Source organism: Herpailurus yagouaroundi, unplaced genomic scaffold (genome assembly GCF_014898765.1).
Source record: "Herpailurus yagouaroundi ecotype Mexico unplaced genomic scaffold, PumYag 140, whole genome shotgun sequence".
Lineage (NCBI taxonomy): Eukaryota > Metazoa > Chordata > Mammalia > Carnivora > Felidae > Herpailurus > Herpailurus yagouaroundi.
In genome coordinates this window covers 67,143,505-67,157,981 of record NW_024412395.1, presented here as the reverse complement: position 1 = coordinate 67,157,981, position 14,477 = coordinate 67,143,505, and positions in this window count along the sequence as shown.

Sequence of the window (14,477 nt, the reverse complement as noted above, 5' to 3'; positions counted from 1 at the left end):
AAGCAAATATTAAAGCTTTTCCCACATTCTATAAGCTGTTCAATATCTTCCTGAGGCACAGAACTTTAATCAAGAAAATATGGCAACAGGTGTAAAATGAGATTGTTCTGGGCTAAGCCTATCTATAAGCAAACTGCAGCCAAGGTTATAATTTTATTCCGTGTAAGATTTACTACCTTTTGCAGGAATTAAACGCATTCACATTTATTGTGAATACCAATTTATTTACATTAGTTCTATCCATCCTACTTGATATAGTCTATAGGATGCCTTTTTGTGTGTTTTATCCCCCTCTAGTCAGTTGGAAGTATTCTGCTTTTCGGCTTTAATAGTCCATAAAAATTTCCATTTCAACTTTCAGTGGTGGTTATGCTCATTTAATCTTAATCACACCCACTTAATCTTATATTTTCTATCAAGATCTATCATTAATTAGTCTCCAACTTCCCATTAAATGAAACAAGTGTTGGGGCACCTGGGTGGCTTAGTTGGTTAAGTGTCCAACTTTGGCTCAGGTCATGATCTCACAGTTCATAAGTTCTCTGTCAGCACAGAGCCTGCTTCAGCTCTTCTGTACACTCCCCCCCCCCCACCATCTCTCTCTGCTCCTTCCCCACTGGCGCTCTCTCTCTCTCTCTTTCTCTCTCTGTCTATCAAAATAAATAAACTTAAAAAAAATAATACAAGTGTCTTCTTGGGCCTTTATATCCCCCACTCCACTCATACCTACACATACTCACTTGTATACGTCACTCTCATGTGGAAACTTCTAGGATCTTAGTTATTTTTATCTATTTTTGCTTTGATATTATGCATCAATAGGAACATGATGCATTAATGACAGATTGTACAGCTTATTTTGTTGTTGCTATTGCGTTCACCACAATTCCAAGAATATTCAGTCTTTAATTCGTCATTTTATTGGGGTGCACACTGATGTAATTATATCAAATAAGGCCTGAAAGTCAATAAACTTTGGATTTATATCTATTTTCCCACTTTTCATCTGAATGCTGTTTTCCTGAGTATAAGAAAGTAGGTCCAACATAGACTCCCTTAGTATTTTAATGATACTGCTTTGTTGTCTTCTAACAATCGATCCTACTGATGAGACATCATACACAAGCCTGGTTTTTCATTTGTTGCAGTTAATCTGATTTTCCTTTCTGAAAACTATAAGAATTTCTCTTTTTGTTTAGTGTGGCGTTTTGGTTCACTCACTGTCTCAGGACACTGCTCAGTCCCCTTTCCCTAGAGCTGATGCATTTTAATCTGCCTTCCGTTCTGGGAAATTTTTGTTTTTATGTTTGTTTCCTCTCTATTATTTTTCTCTGTTTCTTCCTTCTGAAACTCCTAACACACGTAGGTTGAAACTTTCAATGATTTCTTCCACTTCTCTTGCCTTTTATGCCACACTGCCAACTTTGTATTTTTTTCTTTTCAACTTATTCTAGGAGATGTCTACAAGTTCAGTTTTTCAATTAACACTTAACAGGTGTAAATATTATTTTAGCCCTTATTTGAACCATAATTTTAATGATTTTTTTTATTTCTAAGACCTCTAATTGATTTTTCTAACTACTCTTATTTTACAGATGTGTTATTTAGTTTAATATCTTTTATGTTCATGCTATTAAATGAGTTGTCTTGGGAATTGGTCCCTGTTGTCTCTCACTACTTTCTTCAAATATTTGGTGATATTGATTTGTTCAATATTATTTTAAAAATGCGTTCCACTCTTTGTGAATACTGGTTTTGTTTACAGGAACATGCCTCTGGTGAGAATGTTGATGACAAGTTGAATATTCTGTTAGAAAATTGAGACAATATTACATCTTCTGGTTTGAGGAATCTCTCTTCCCTCTGGGACACTTGTCTGGAGCACTCCAACCCAGATCTCAAACTCCCTGCTTTAGTCTGTGAGTCGTCTTTCAACATAAGGGTTGGGAGCTGGGAATGGGGGAGGGGGATCCAAATTGGGCTCTCCATATGAATGTATTTGGTTCAATATCCTTGTCCTAGGACCATTACTTTCTTCCATTATTATTGTTCTTGAGACATGCCTGAACTGCTCATAAAGCCACAGAAATCCTCCCAAGTCGACATCAATTTATGAATTTAGGGCTCTGATTTCCTTCGTCAATCCATATCTATCTTCAAATGGTGTCAACATTTCTGGTCCAGGGACTTTCTTCCAATGTCATTAGGGATTTATTCTTCATGAGACACATATTTTTTTTTCTTTTTAAATCAAAGGATTTGGGGTAAGCAAAAGGTTCACATTCTCAGTCAGTTTTGTACTATTATTAGCTATGTCTTCAAAATAGAGAAAAATTGGTTCACATAATAAAGTTTTTCTTCAAGGTCACATAGTAAAACAGTTGCTAAGTGGACTAGAACATGAACACCCTGGCTCCTGGTCCACCTCGTATCCATTAATATATGGCTGCTTTTGAATAGATATTTCGCTGTACTCTTTTTTGAAGGATTAATAGGCATGTCTTTTGTTAAGTGTCAAGTGAGTAGATACAGAAATAACCAATGTTGTGCTTTATAAGAATTTCCTTTTTAATAGAAAGTCATCAATGGAAAAACAGTTACTGTCAAACGTTCTTAGAGTGCTAGGCCACTGTGACAAAACCTCAGTGCTACATTAGAAAATCACTAAGATTCCAGGGTAAATCTGCTTTTGTCACTAAATAACTTCAGCAATATTCGTTTAGCTGTTAAGTTTAACAGAAGAGTGGAAACTTATTATGTTATTAGCTGGACATTTTAATTATTATCTGCAAGATGTTTTATAAGGAGCTTAACATGTTAATCATTCTTTTCAACAAACTGACAGTCTTCATCTTCAGAATTCTTTAGCAACAATAACCATAGTTAAATAATGCCAAACACAACATTATCCTAAATCACGTACCCTCATTTAACTTCACAACTATGATTCTCCCTTCAGAAGCAGAATGAACAGAATTAAATCACTAATGGCAAGACTAAGCCATAAAAGAATCTACAAACAAGAAATATAATTTTGTTAAACTACCAAGTGCATACTAACAATGATATTTCCATCAAGAGTTGGTTAGAAAACATTTGAAGTATTGTAACATATTAGAAATTTATTCAAAAATATCTTTCTTAGTGCTGAATCCAATAATTTGTCTTCTTCTGGTGCATGTTCCTTGAGGTCTTAGTCCATAAACTTTATTCAAATGTAGAATGCTTGTTAAATGCAACATATTTCATACATACTAAATACAATTAGAATAGTTATTTATTCTAGAGAAAAATTTTTAGAAATAATGATATCAACAGTAGCTAGCATTTACTGAAATTGTATTAAGTGCCATACTATGTGATAGGGGATTATTATGTATTATTTCAATTAATACTCACAAAAGGGGGAAGGTCGTATTTATTTTCCGTATTTTTAGAGGTAAAAACTGCAAGTTCAGAGGTTAAGTAACTTTCCAAAGTCAAAGAGCTTGGAAGTAAGAGAACTGAGATTTGAGTAGCTACTAGCTTATGAAAAATAGTTTCTGGTTTTTAAGCTTACTGTTCAACTAAGATGGCTGTATTTATTCTTCTTCATAAAAAGAAGCAACTAAATAAAAATAATCCCAGTATTCATATAGTAAATTAATGCATAGCACCACCTGTTGGGCACCTGAAGAAAGTGAATAGAATTCCCAAAGCTGACCTATGAAAGTTAGGAAATTAGACCAGGTATGGTTTGTCAGGATTTTTATAGCTTTGGTTCATTCAAGACAAGTGTGTCTACAAAACATACGTATTTCTAAATAAATTGTTTCTAATATATTAAGTCAAGTTTTCAAAGCCTGTACTGATTAATTTTATATGTCAAGTTAGCTGGGCCAAGTAGTGCTCAGCTATTTGGTTAAACATAATTCTGGGTGCACCTGTGTATTTTCAAATGAAATGAACATCTCAATCAGTAGACTGAGGAAAGCCAATTGCCCTCCCCAATATGGGTAGTCCTTACCCAATTGGTTGAAGTCTTGAATAGAATGAAAAGTCTGATGCTCCTCTAGATAAGAGGAAATTTCTACCTCCCTACTTGGAGGTGAGACATGGGTTTCCCTGGTCTTTGATTTCATACGGAAACATCATTTCTTTTTGAGCCTCAAGCCTATTGGCTTTTAAACTAGAACTACACTGTGATAATCCTGGAACTCCAGTTTGCCAACTACATGCCTGAGCCACTTCTTTTTAAGTCTCTTTATATATGTGTGTATAGGCATGTGTGAGTGCATGTGTATGTATATGTGTGTGTTTGTATCCTATGGGTTCTGTTTCTCTTCAGAACCCTGACTAATAGAAAGCCCTTACTTTCATTTATAACTCCACATTTCTTCAAACCAGGAGTATATTTTAACTAAGATTAAAAGACAAGGTTCTGGAATCCCTTTTTAAAAGAATAGGCATGATAAATTTTCTGTAATGACTAAGCTAGGCAAGGAGAGTGGGTATACCCTTCAGAACTGCTGGTCAGAATAAACAGAGCAAACGTCCAGGAACAAGAGCCACAGATTGTCATCACTGACTTGCTGAATAATCAAGCCACAAGTCCCTTTGAGTGTGACCTCATTCTTAAAGTAAATTAATTCAGTGTGATGACCTCCAAGACTACCTCATCCCTAAAGGTCTATGGATTATCAATCATGTGTGTTAACTCAACCTTGGTGCTTGAACCCTCCCGTACCAATCTCCATGTCATTTCACAAAACCCTGACCACGCCCACACCACCATGCTCCTCTCAGGAGCCCACAGCAGCATTCTAAACCCTTGCTACTTAGTTTTGGTCTGTAGATACAGCATCAACATCAGCATCACATAGGAACTGCTGAAATAACCTTTAGGTTCAAGATGGAGCTGTTCCTGCCCTGGGTGCCATGTCAGCAAACTGAAATTTAAAAACTATTGTGCAATGTAAATGCTCCACTTGAAATACAGAAATACAGTATATACAGTCAGCCAATCTCCAAATTCTAAGTCAACTCTGGGTTCTAGACTTCCTTATTCTTTCTCACCTCAAACAAGGTTGACTATGTGGCCCCAGACCATCAGATATTTTCTGTTTGTCTCTTCCTTGTTCTTTATTCTTTATCTTATAAAAGCTTCCTGCCTTTCACCTCGTATCACACTTCTCCCAAAGAAGACAGTCTCCATCATGAAATATCAAATAAAGGTTGTTTGTATCAACTAAACAACCTTTAAAATATTGCCTTATTTAATAATTTTTTAACAGAACTGATTAGATATGCAGAATCTTAGGACCCACCCCAGATCTACTCAAGGCAATCTGGATTATAACAAGGTCTGTAAATGACTTGCATAAACACGAATATTTGAAAGAATTGTTCTAGGGGCGCCTGGGTGGCTCAGTCGGTTGAGCGGCCGACTTTGGCTCAGGTCATGATCTCGCGGTCCGTGAGTTCGAGCCCCGCGTCGGGCTCTGTGCTGACAGCTCGGAGCCTGGAGCCTGTTTCAGATTCTGTGTCTCCCTCTCTCTGACCCTCCCCTGTTCATGCTCTGTCTCTGTCTCAAAAATAAATAACGTTAAAAAAAAAAAAAAGAATTGTTCTAGCTCTACTCAAAGCTACTATGCTTGAGTGGAGGAAGCAAAAAGATTTACTGCCCTTAACTAATCTTTGTATTTTTATATTTCATGAAGAACTTTTAGACCATGGACTCTGACAACAACCCAGTTTTCATATCCTGGCTTTGCCATTTACAGCTGTGGGACTCTGACAGCCCTCAATTACCTTCCTGAGACCTAATTTCCTCATCTGTTAACTAGGAATAATAATAGGACCTAATTTATAAAATCAATTTACTTTAAACTGGTTAATATGTGGAAAGGTTAGAAGAGTGTCTAATTCATGGGAGTGTTAGGTTTTTATTAGCTATTGTTTTATAGACATTCTTCATCTTGCATAACTGTAGTCTTTTGGTATCAAATTTCAGTTATGTAACCTCTTTTTGTAAGAAAATATCTCTAAGTAATTAGTATTCCAATAATTTTCAATATTTCTTTTTTGGACTTTTGTTTCTCTGTCTTGGTTTTCTTCTTTCTTTTTTTGTCCTTTTCTTCCACTCTTTTTTCCTTTCTTCCTCTGTTCATTGTGCAAAGTTGAGTGCTTCTTTGTCCTGCCTTCCCTTTTGCCCACAAACATCCATTGTGGTGTAATAAACCTCAGAGATACTTTGTAAGAGGTATGGAACATTTGGCTCTGATTTGTAAACCAAAGCCAGAAACATGAAGGCTATGTGGCATCTCAAAAGAAAAAAAAAATACCTTGTGAGTTAAAATTATTGTTCCTTTTAGAATGTACCCTCTCCTTTGACTAGTCTTTGGGGAGACAGCAGAGCAAAAACAGCGATGACCCAAGCTTTAGAGTTGGAAAATCAGTTGTGCAAAGTCTGTTACGAACCACTAATAGCCAGGTGGCCTGGTTAGTAGCCAGGCGGCCAAGAACAAGTTTTCTAATCTCTTTGAATATTGGTTTATTCATTTGTACCTCTTATAAAGTTATTGTAACTGTTCAAAGAGACAGTACCTGTAAAATGCTTAGCACAATTTCTGAAATATAGTAAATTCTTTGAAATGTTAGCTCTCATTGTCACAACCCTTATTATAACAGTACTACTCAACGAAGCAACCAGATATAAATTACTCTCCAAAGTGCAAAGCCCAAATAAACAATACAAACTCGTATTAAAACTCAGATTTCCTGTATTCTCCTGCTAAATTCTGGTCCTCTCCTGAATCTTTCCCTTAGAACTCTCCATCTTGCACGCATTAGAATTTTTCACATTTTCTTTCTTCTTCTGTTTCTCTTTCTTGTTATAGGTAACTTTCTCTTTTAGTGCAATTCTTTCTTTTACTTTAATTTGCTCTTCCTTCTTTCCACTGCATCCAATGCTTTTAGGGTTTGTTCTTGTTTTTGTATTTCTAGAAAACTTGAGTGAACTTTTACACACATTTTTTTTAGAAAAAAACTAAAATAATTTTAAATGGTATCTGGATTATTGAATAATTTCTTGTGTTCCCCTTTGTATGTGGTATCTTTGCAAACTAGCCATTTTGATATCTTAGTAATCTTTTAAATATTCACCAGGTAACTCATTTCCAGTCAAATGTGTCATTCATCTCACCAAAAGCTGAGAAGTCTGTTTTAATGCTTCTGTGATTTAAAGTTTTTTTACACTTTGTGTCTGATGACACAAAATAGGAAAGGTGAAAAATAAATTTTGGAGCACATTTGGTAGTCTCCCCAATAAGTAATGTTATTCTGTATTCATACATTTTCTATCCATTTGGGTTTCTTTGAGTTGTGTTCAAGAAAATCTGGTTTTAATCCTATGTAGGTCTAATTCCATTTTTTCAATGCCTAGGATGAACTTTTGATTGAGTTTAAATTTAGTTTACATTTAGTTTGAATTTAGCATTTCTGTTTGTATTTTGATAATTATGGTGAAAATGAAACAGTGTTATTTTATGTTACTAAAAAAAATAAATTAGGGGCACCTGGGGAGCTCAGTAGGTTGAGTGTCAGACTTCGGCTCAGGTCATGACCTCAGAATTTGTGAGTTTGAGCCCCACCTCAGGCTTGCTGCTGTTAGCTTGGAGCCTGCTTTGGCTCTTCCGTTCCCCTCTCTCTCTGTCCCTACCACATTCGCTCACTCTCTCTCTCTCTCTCAAAAATAAATAAAATGTTAAAAAAATAAAATATGAGTTGAATTTTTATTTAAAATATCATCTCCAATTTCATTAATCCTTTAGGAGAAGAAAAGAGAGTGCCGTGTTCTCAATTTATTTTTTCGTTCCTAATAAACTCTTTGGAAACCCCAAAATTAAAATCAAATGGTTTGTGGGTAAGAAAATGTGAGCTGAGCAGTATTGACAAGTGCTGGCAAAATAAATGCACACACACACATAAGAAAAATAGCCTTGAGTTTTTCAAATTGGGTATAGAAGTTCTTCCTCAAGCAATGAAATGCTTCTATGTATTTTTAGGACAATTCGAGAAAAATTCATGTGGGGAGAATTTAACTTCTCTGTCAATTTTGCTCTCTTGAGTGACTTCTCCTGGCATTTCTCAGAAAGCTGAAATTAAGTGGTTGGTTGACTGAATGAGCCAGTGTCTTGTTCATAAGAAAGTCAGAATTTAATATTTAGTATCATGTTTTAAAATCAAAAATTTCTGTTTAAAAATTTGTCAGTCATGATTACCTTTTACCTATTCTGTTTCCACTGCTGCTATTCCCCTCGGACACACCCCGCTGCGCAGGTAACCCTGTTTCATAATCATGCAGACACCATCTGCCAAAAGTCTTGGTTGTTTTTCTTTCTCCTATCTTTCTGAAGCAAAATGTCATGGTAAGTATAGAGGCCCCAACTTAGCAACACTTCCCGTAAATAAAGGAAATGGTGTCTCATCCCAAGTGCTTCAGAGCTCCTGTGAAGGCAGTGGAAAATCTGCAGAGGAAATCTTTTGAAACATAATCAGCAGCAGCCTTGGGTGGGGCCCTGAAATAAGGTCTTACAACTTTCTATATTGATTTCTTAGTTGAGGAATTTAAGATCAAATATCAACTGGAATATTATAAAATGCTGCCCATAGAAACACACTTACATCTTGCATGTTATCATTAATTATTTGAAAAAGTGTACATTTTATTTCCAGCCTCATGTCCTCATGCACTACTTACACAAAGTAGCAGCAATAGATAATACTTACATTAAAAGTAAAGCATATCTTAGCATCATTTGAGGTTACGAATATTATTCTTGTGTAAAATATTCAAGGGACTCATTTCTCCACCTATAGACAAATCTCGCAAAAAAGAATTATTTATGTATTTATTCTATTTATTACTAATAATGTGATTGAATCAATATAGTCTTGACAAATTAAAGATCTGAGTGAGATAAAAGGCCTTTTGTGGTCTATTGGTTCGTTATGATTTCAAATCTACTTGTTTATGGCTTAAGCAAAGTTGCTTTGATCCAAAGGTGAATTTGCTTATACTGCAGAGGTCATGTCAGAATAATGTCATCAAAATTATTGTGCTACTGAGTGCTCATTGACGTGAATATATGGAGAAGTGAGTAGCCATAAAGTCATGTATATTTAAACTTTAAATACCAAGAATTTGTGATGACTTACTGAGGGTGTTCTGCCTGAGCAAGGCTGGTCTACTGATCTAAATAGCTCTCCAAAGACCTTTGGACATTCGCTCCTGCCCTGGGCTGGTAGTGGTGAAAGCCATGCAGCAACCCCACGAAGGAGATCATCTCGCCTGCCAACACCAGTGCCTTTGTTCCACTAGCATCGTGCTCTAGCAACAAGGGACTTTCACTTTGTACTGGCAGCTGGATGTCAGCTCCTGGCTGGCTAAACTAACTTTCCTGAGAACCAGCTTGTAGAACGCTAAACCTCAACTAAATCTGGGCTTTATTTGTTTCATCTCTCCTTTGCCTGGAAAAATAGTGTAATTAATCTGTCATTGGTTTGGAGAGAATGTTATTTCTTTATTGGCTTCTTAAGAGACATTATCTGTATGCTTTTGGCTTGTGACTGTAAATTATAATTAAAAATTATATAATTTAAATTTAAATTATAATAATTAATTTAAATTGTACAATGAAAATTATAATTCCCATGGTGAACCTGTGTTAAATAAATTATTGGTGAAGACAATCTCAGTCTCTGAGCATAATGTGTGTGAACAAAACAAAACACCTTTAAAATCAGATTTAAAATCATGTGATATTCCCCCTAAATTTCAAATTGTATAACTTTGTTTGACACAATATTTCAACTGTTTCATGGTGAATATACTACGTATAGTGCCTTTATTTTTAAATATATCATTTACGTTGTACCCTAGGATTTCTTTAAAGTCGCATTTATAAATGAGATTTATGTAACTATGGATTATTAGTTTGGAAAAAAAAAGTATAAATCATTCTATTTACGATGGTTGCTAAGGGAATACTAAGCATAAATGTCGACTATCAGGAACCTGAAGTTCACAGGGCAATTACCTAAAAAAGAAAAATTTCTTACATCAAATTGAAAAAAGAGAGTTGTCTAGACTTCAAGAAAATCTGTGTGTGTTTTTCTTTAATCTGAAAATGGAAAAATACGTTTCTTCTTTGTCTCGCTGCAATCTGTAACCTAACCAATAAAAACAAACCACATTAATGCAGTTTTCTGCAAAACTCTGATCTTGTTTGTGTAATAGCTCAAGTCAACACAGTCTACATATTGATTGTAACAACATCTGAAGAGGTTCTTTTACTCAGAATATGTAAAAAACAACAGGATTTGTTGATATCATAGTCCATTCAATGGAAAAAGAACTGTCTACAAATACGTGTAGCTTAAAACTTATAATAATGTTCTAAAGTATACAATAACTCATAATTTAGTGTTCAATTCTTTCTCTTCATTCTACCTGACCTAGAAGCAGCATTCGGCACAGCTGATCATGCCTTCCTGTTTGTATGTCCTTTACTCAGCTTCTACAGCACCACACTCCCTTGGTTTTCTTCCTAGTGCACTGGTTGCTCCTTCTCAATCTCTTTCATGGATTTTTCTTCATCTCTTTATCCTGTAAGTAGTAAAGGGCTCTAGTTCTTACGTATCTTCTAACCTTTTCTATCTACACTAACTTCCCAGGTGACATTTTTTGTTCATAGGGATTTAAATACCATCTGTGCTCTGGCAGTTCTCATATGCATGTATCTGGCTGAGATCATGCCTCTGAACTTGACTCCTATATTCAAATGCCTACTTGACATCTTTATTTGGCTACTTAATAAGCATGATAAACTCAACTAGTCCAAAATTGAAATCCTGAGCTGTACTTACAAATTTCTCATTTTACAATCTTTTTCATTTAAAATATGGAATCTCCATCTTCCAGCTGCTCAAGCCAAAAGTTTTTTTTTGGGGGGGGGCGGTAATTCCTGACTTTTCACTTTCCTTTGTACTTACATCCAATCCATTAGAAAATCTTATTTACTTCACCTTCGAAATATACCTAGAATTCAAATACTTGTCACATCTCTGACCCAGATAATGTTAATAGTTTTATAACAGTCTTAATAAATTTCCTTTACCCTTACAGTTAACCCAAATAAAGCATGGCTGATAATGCCACTTCCTGCTCAATACCCTCCAGTGGTTTCTAACTTTTTAGACTGAGTTGTCCTAAATTTTATTTCCCAGGTTCATTATCATAGGGCCACATCTTCCAAATAATGTCTCCATGATTCAAAGGTACTATTGATATCCAGCAGCTTTTTTTTACACCAAATGGATCATTGTGCTTTGCCTAAGACTATAGGTTGGTACATAAGTCTCCTTTTATAAACTAAGTTTCTTCTACTATTTTGTATAGATGTTATTTATGGTACAGGGGTGGGATTTGGGGTGGAACATGTTTTTGAATCCTTGCATGGCCAAAGTACAAGTGAATTCCTACATTTATTGTGAAAGCGTGTTAGCCTGTTAAGTGTGGAAAAGTATGGGTAAGAGGAGACAAATGAAGAGTCTATAGATAAACATATACTGAAAACTAAATATTTAATAGGCCAGAGCATTTATGTATAAGAGATTTTTTTTGTCTAGTAAAATAGCTATTTTGACTAGACAAGATGGAGAGGGATATTATCTCTGTGCTTTGAAGGTATACTTCTCACTGTTGGACCAGAAATCAAATTGCTATTGGCTCTTATCAACCACCAAAGTCAGTGGTTGTGAGGCAAAATTGAGGAGAAATGTCAAAATATGATCTAGATTTACTGGCAATTCTCAGTCCAGAATTTGAAACTTTGCCATATAACCAAGGCATAATACAATCTGAAGGACTTTACACAGTATTCATATTACTTCAAGAATATCTGAAAGGCTATCTCCATTAATAGCACTTAACTGAGGTTGTAGGCACCTAGAGTTCTAAGGGGCATCATAATTTGCACCACCATATTAGAAGGAGCAAGCATGAAGAAATGTCATGTTCACTCTGCATGAAGTTCATAGTGGGAAAAGACAAAATTCAGCAGAAGGTAAGAAGTTAATAAGGAAATGTTGAATACAGGGGCATCTGGGTGGCCCAGTCAGTTAAACAAGTAGCTCTTGATCTCAGCTGAGGTCATGATCTCACAATTTGTGGGACTGAGCTGTATTGGGCTCTGTGCTGACAGCACAGGTTCATTCTCTCCCTTTCTCTGTCCCTCCCCCACTCATGCTCACTCTCCCTCTCTCTCAAAGTAAATAAATAAACATTTTTTAAAAAATAAATGCTCCATACAATTTGATATCAATAAATTCTCTAGCTTCTGGCTCTGAGGGCAAGTAGATATATATAGTGAGAATACATGGCATAATTGAAGACTACTGTGTAGAACTATGTAGACAATTATTTTAGTTTCTGATACTACAAAGTTTTCTATAGCCAGTGTAGACCTTTAGACCTTTTAGGCTGTTTGTGGATTTGAGTAGCTTCCTCCAGTTAGTTGTAAGACAAAACTGGTCACAGAAAGTAGAGGTGGAGTTTAGTGTACCAGTATCTCAGGATATATGGGTTTCACTGTTTTTTCCCCCTGAAACCAGAACCAATGGGACATACAAATAGTGTGTAATGGACCAAAACAACTACATGAAGTGTATGCATATTTATTTATTTAACATATGTATATTTATTTTGGGGACCTATTGTGTAAGTCAGGAGACTTCAAGTTTAAGTGTTCATAATCAGGCTCAACTGGTCTGCCCTATTGTAGATACTCAAAAATATATTTTGAACATGAGAATAAATAGATGAATGTTTGAATGGTTGGATTAGTGAACAAATGTATCAGTGAATGACAAAAGACATATCTGTCCTCAATGATCTCCCAGTCCATGAGAAAGACGGAGGTAGTATATAAAACAACTGTGTTAAGTAGTCTTCTGGGGGTAATTCAAAAGTATATAGTGTTACAAAGAATACAGCCTTATTCTTAATGAGAAAGTCTTCATGAGGGTGGATCAGAAGGGGTGATGCTTGAATCATTAGTCAACCGTGTTCACAACTGCTTTAGCATTATTTGCCATTCCCCTTAAACAGCATTATTTCATTTTGCTTCACTAATAGTTTATGTGAACATATCTCAGACCTGAAGTTTTTTCACTTATTGCTTCATATTTTAAAGCATCAAACATTCCTAATTATAATTGCTCTACCAATTCACTGAAAGTTGTCCTTCTTGAAAACCATTAAATTAAGTTGCCTTTACAGAATGGATTTATTTCTCCATTTACATTTCCAATAATGCTTCTAATTTCTATGATTGACTTCTGAGTTTAAGATGTAAGTTAGTGGCGGATAGAGGCTGGAAGATAGCTGTGGAATAGGAGGACCCTAGGCTCACCTCATCCCATGAATACAGCTTGATAACTATCAAAATCATCCTAAGTACCCCAGAAATTGACCTGAAGACTGGCAGAACAAACTCTACAACTAAAAGTAGAGAAGAGGCCACACTGAAGAAGGTAGGAAGTATAGAGACTTGACTTGGGAGAGAAATGGATCATAACTGCTTGGGTGGGGAGGAAGATGCCATTGTGAAAAAGGGTAAGAGACAGACTAGCATACAGGGGAACACATTGGGAAAACAAATCCCCACAGCAATTGCCTTGGGGGATTGTGAGGAAGGTTGAATTTAGTGAGTTCTTGCAACCGGGGGTGGAAGGGGCTTAAAGCCTGGCATTTTAAAAGTCAGCAGGCTTGGCTCTGAGAGAACCCAGAGGACATGGGGCTGCCCTTGGAGAGAAGGTAGGGAAATAACTTACGTACATACATCATGGAAACAGAGATCTGAAGAGCACCTGGAGGCCCACAGTGTGGAGGTTATTCACTCATCTCAGAATGTATCCCAGAGAGACAGTGTTCACAGAGAGACCCCTCTGGGAACAAAAGAGCTGGTTGGTGCCAAGCTCCCCTCTCCCCATCCTTCAGCATAAGAACAGATGCACCGCTATTCCAAGAAATAGAAAGGGAAGGAAAACTTCCAGACTCATTCTATGAAGCCAGTATTACTTTGATTCCTAAACCAGACAGAGACCCAGTAAAAAAAGAGAACTACAGGCCAATATCCCTGATGAATATGGATGCAAAAATTCTCAATAAGATACTAGCAAATTGAATTCAACGGCATATAAAAAGAATTATTCACCATGATCAAGTGGGAATCATTCCTGGGATGCAGGGCTGTTTCAACATTCGCAAATCAATCAACGTGATACATCACATTAACAAAAAAAAAAGAGAAAAACCATATGATCCTGTCAATCGGTGCAGAAAAGGCCTTTGACAAAATCCAGCACCCTTTCTTAATAAAAACCCTGGAGAAAGTCGGGATAGAAGGAACATACTTAAAGATCATAAAAGCCAT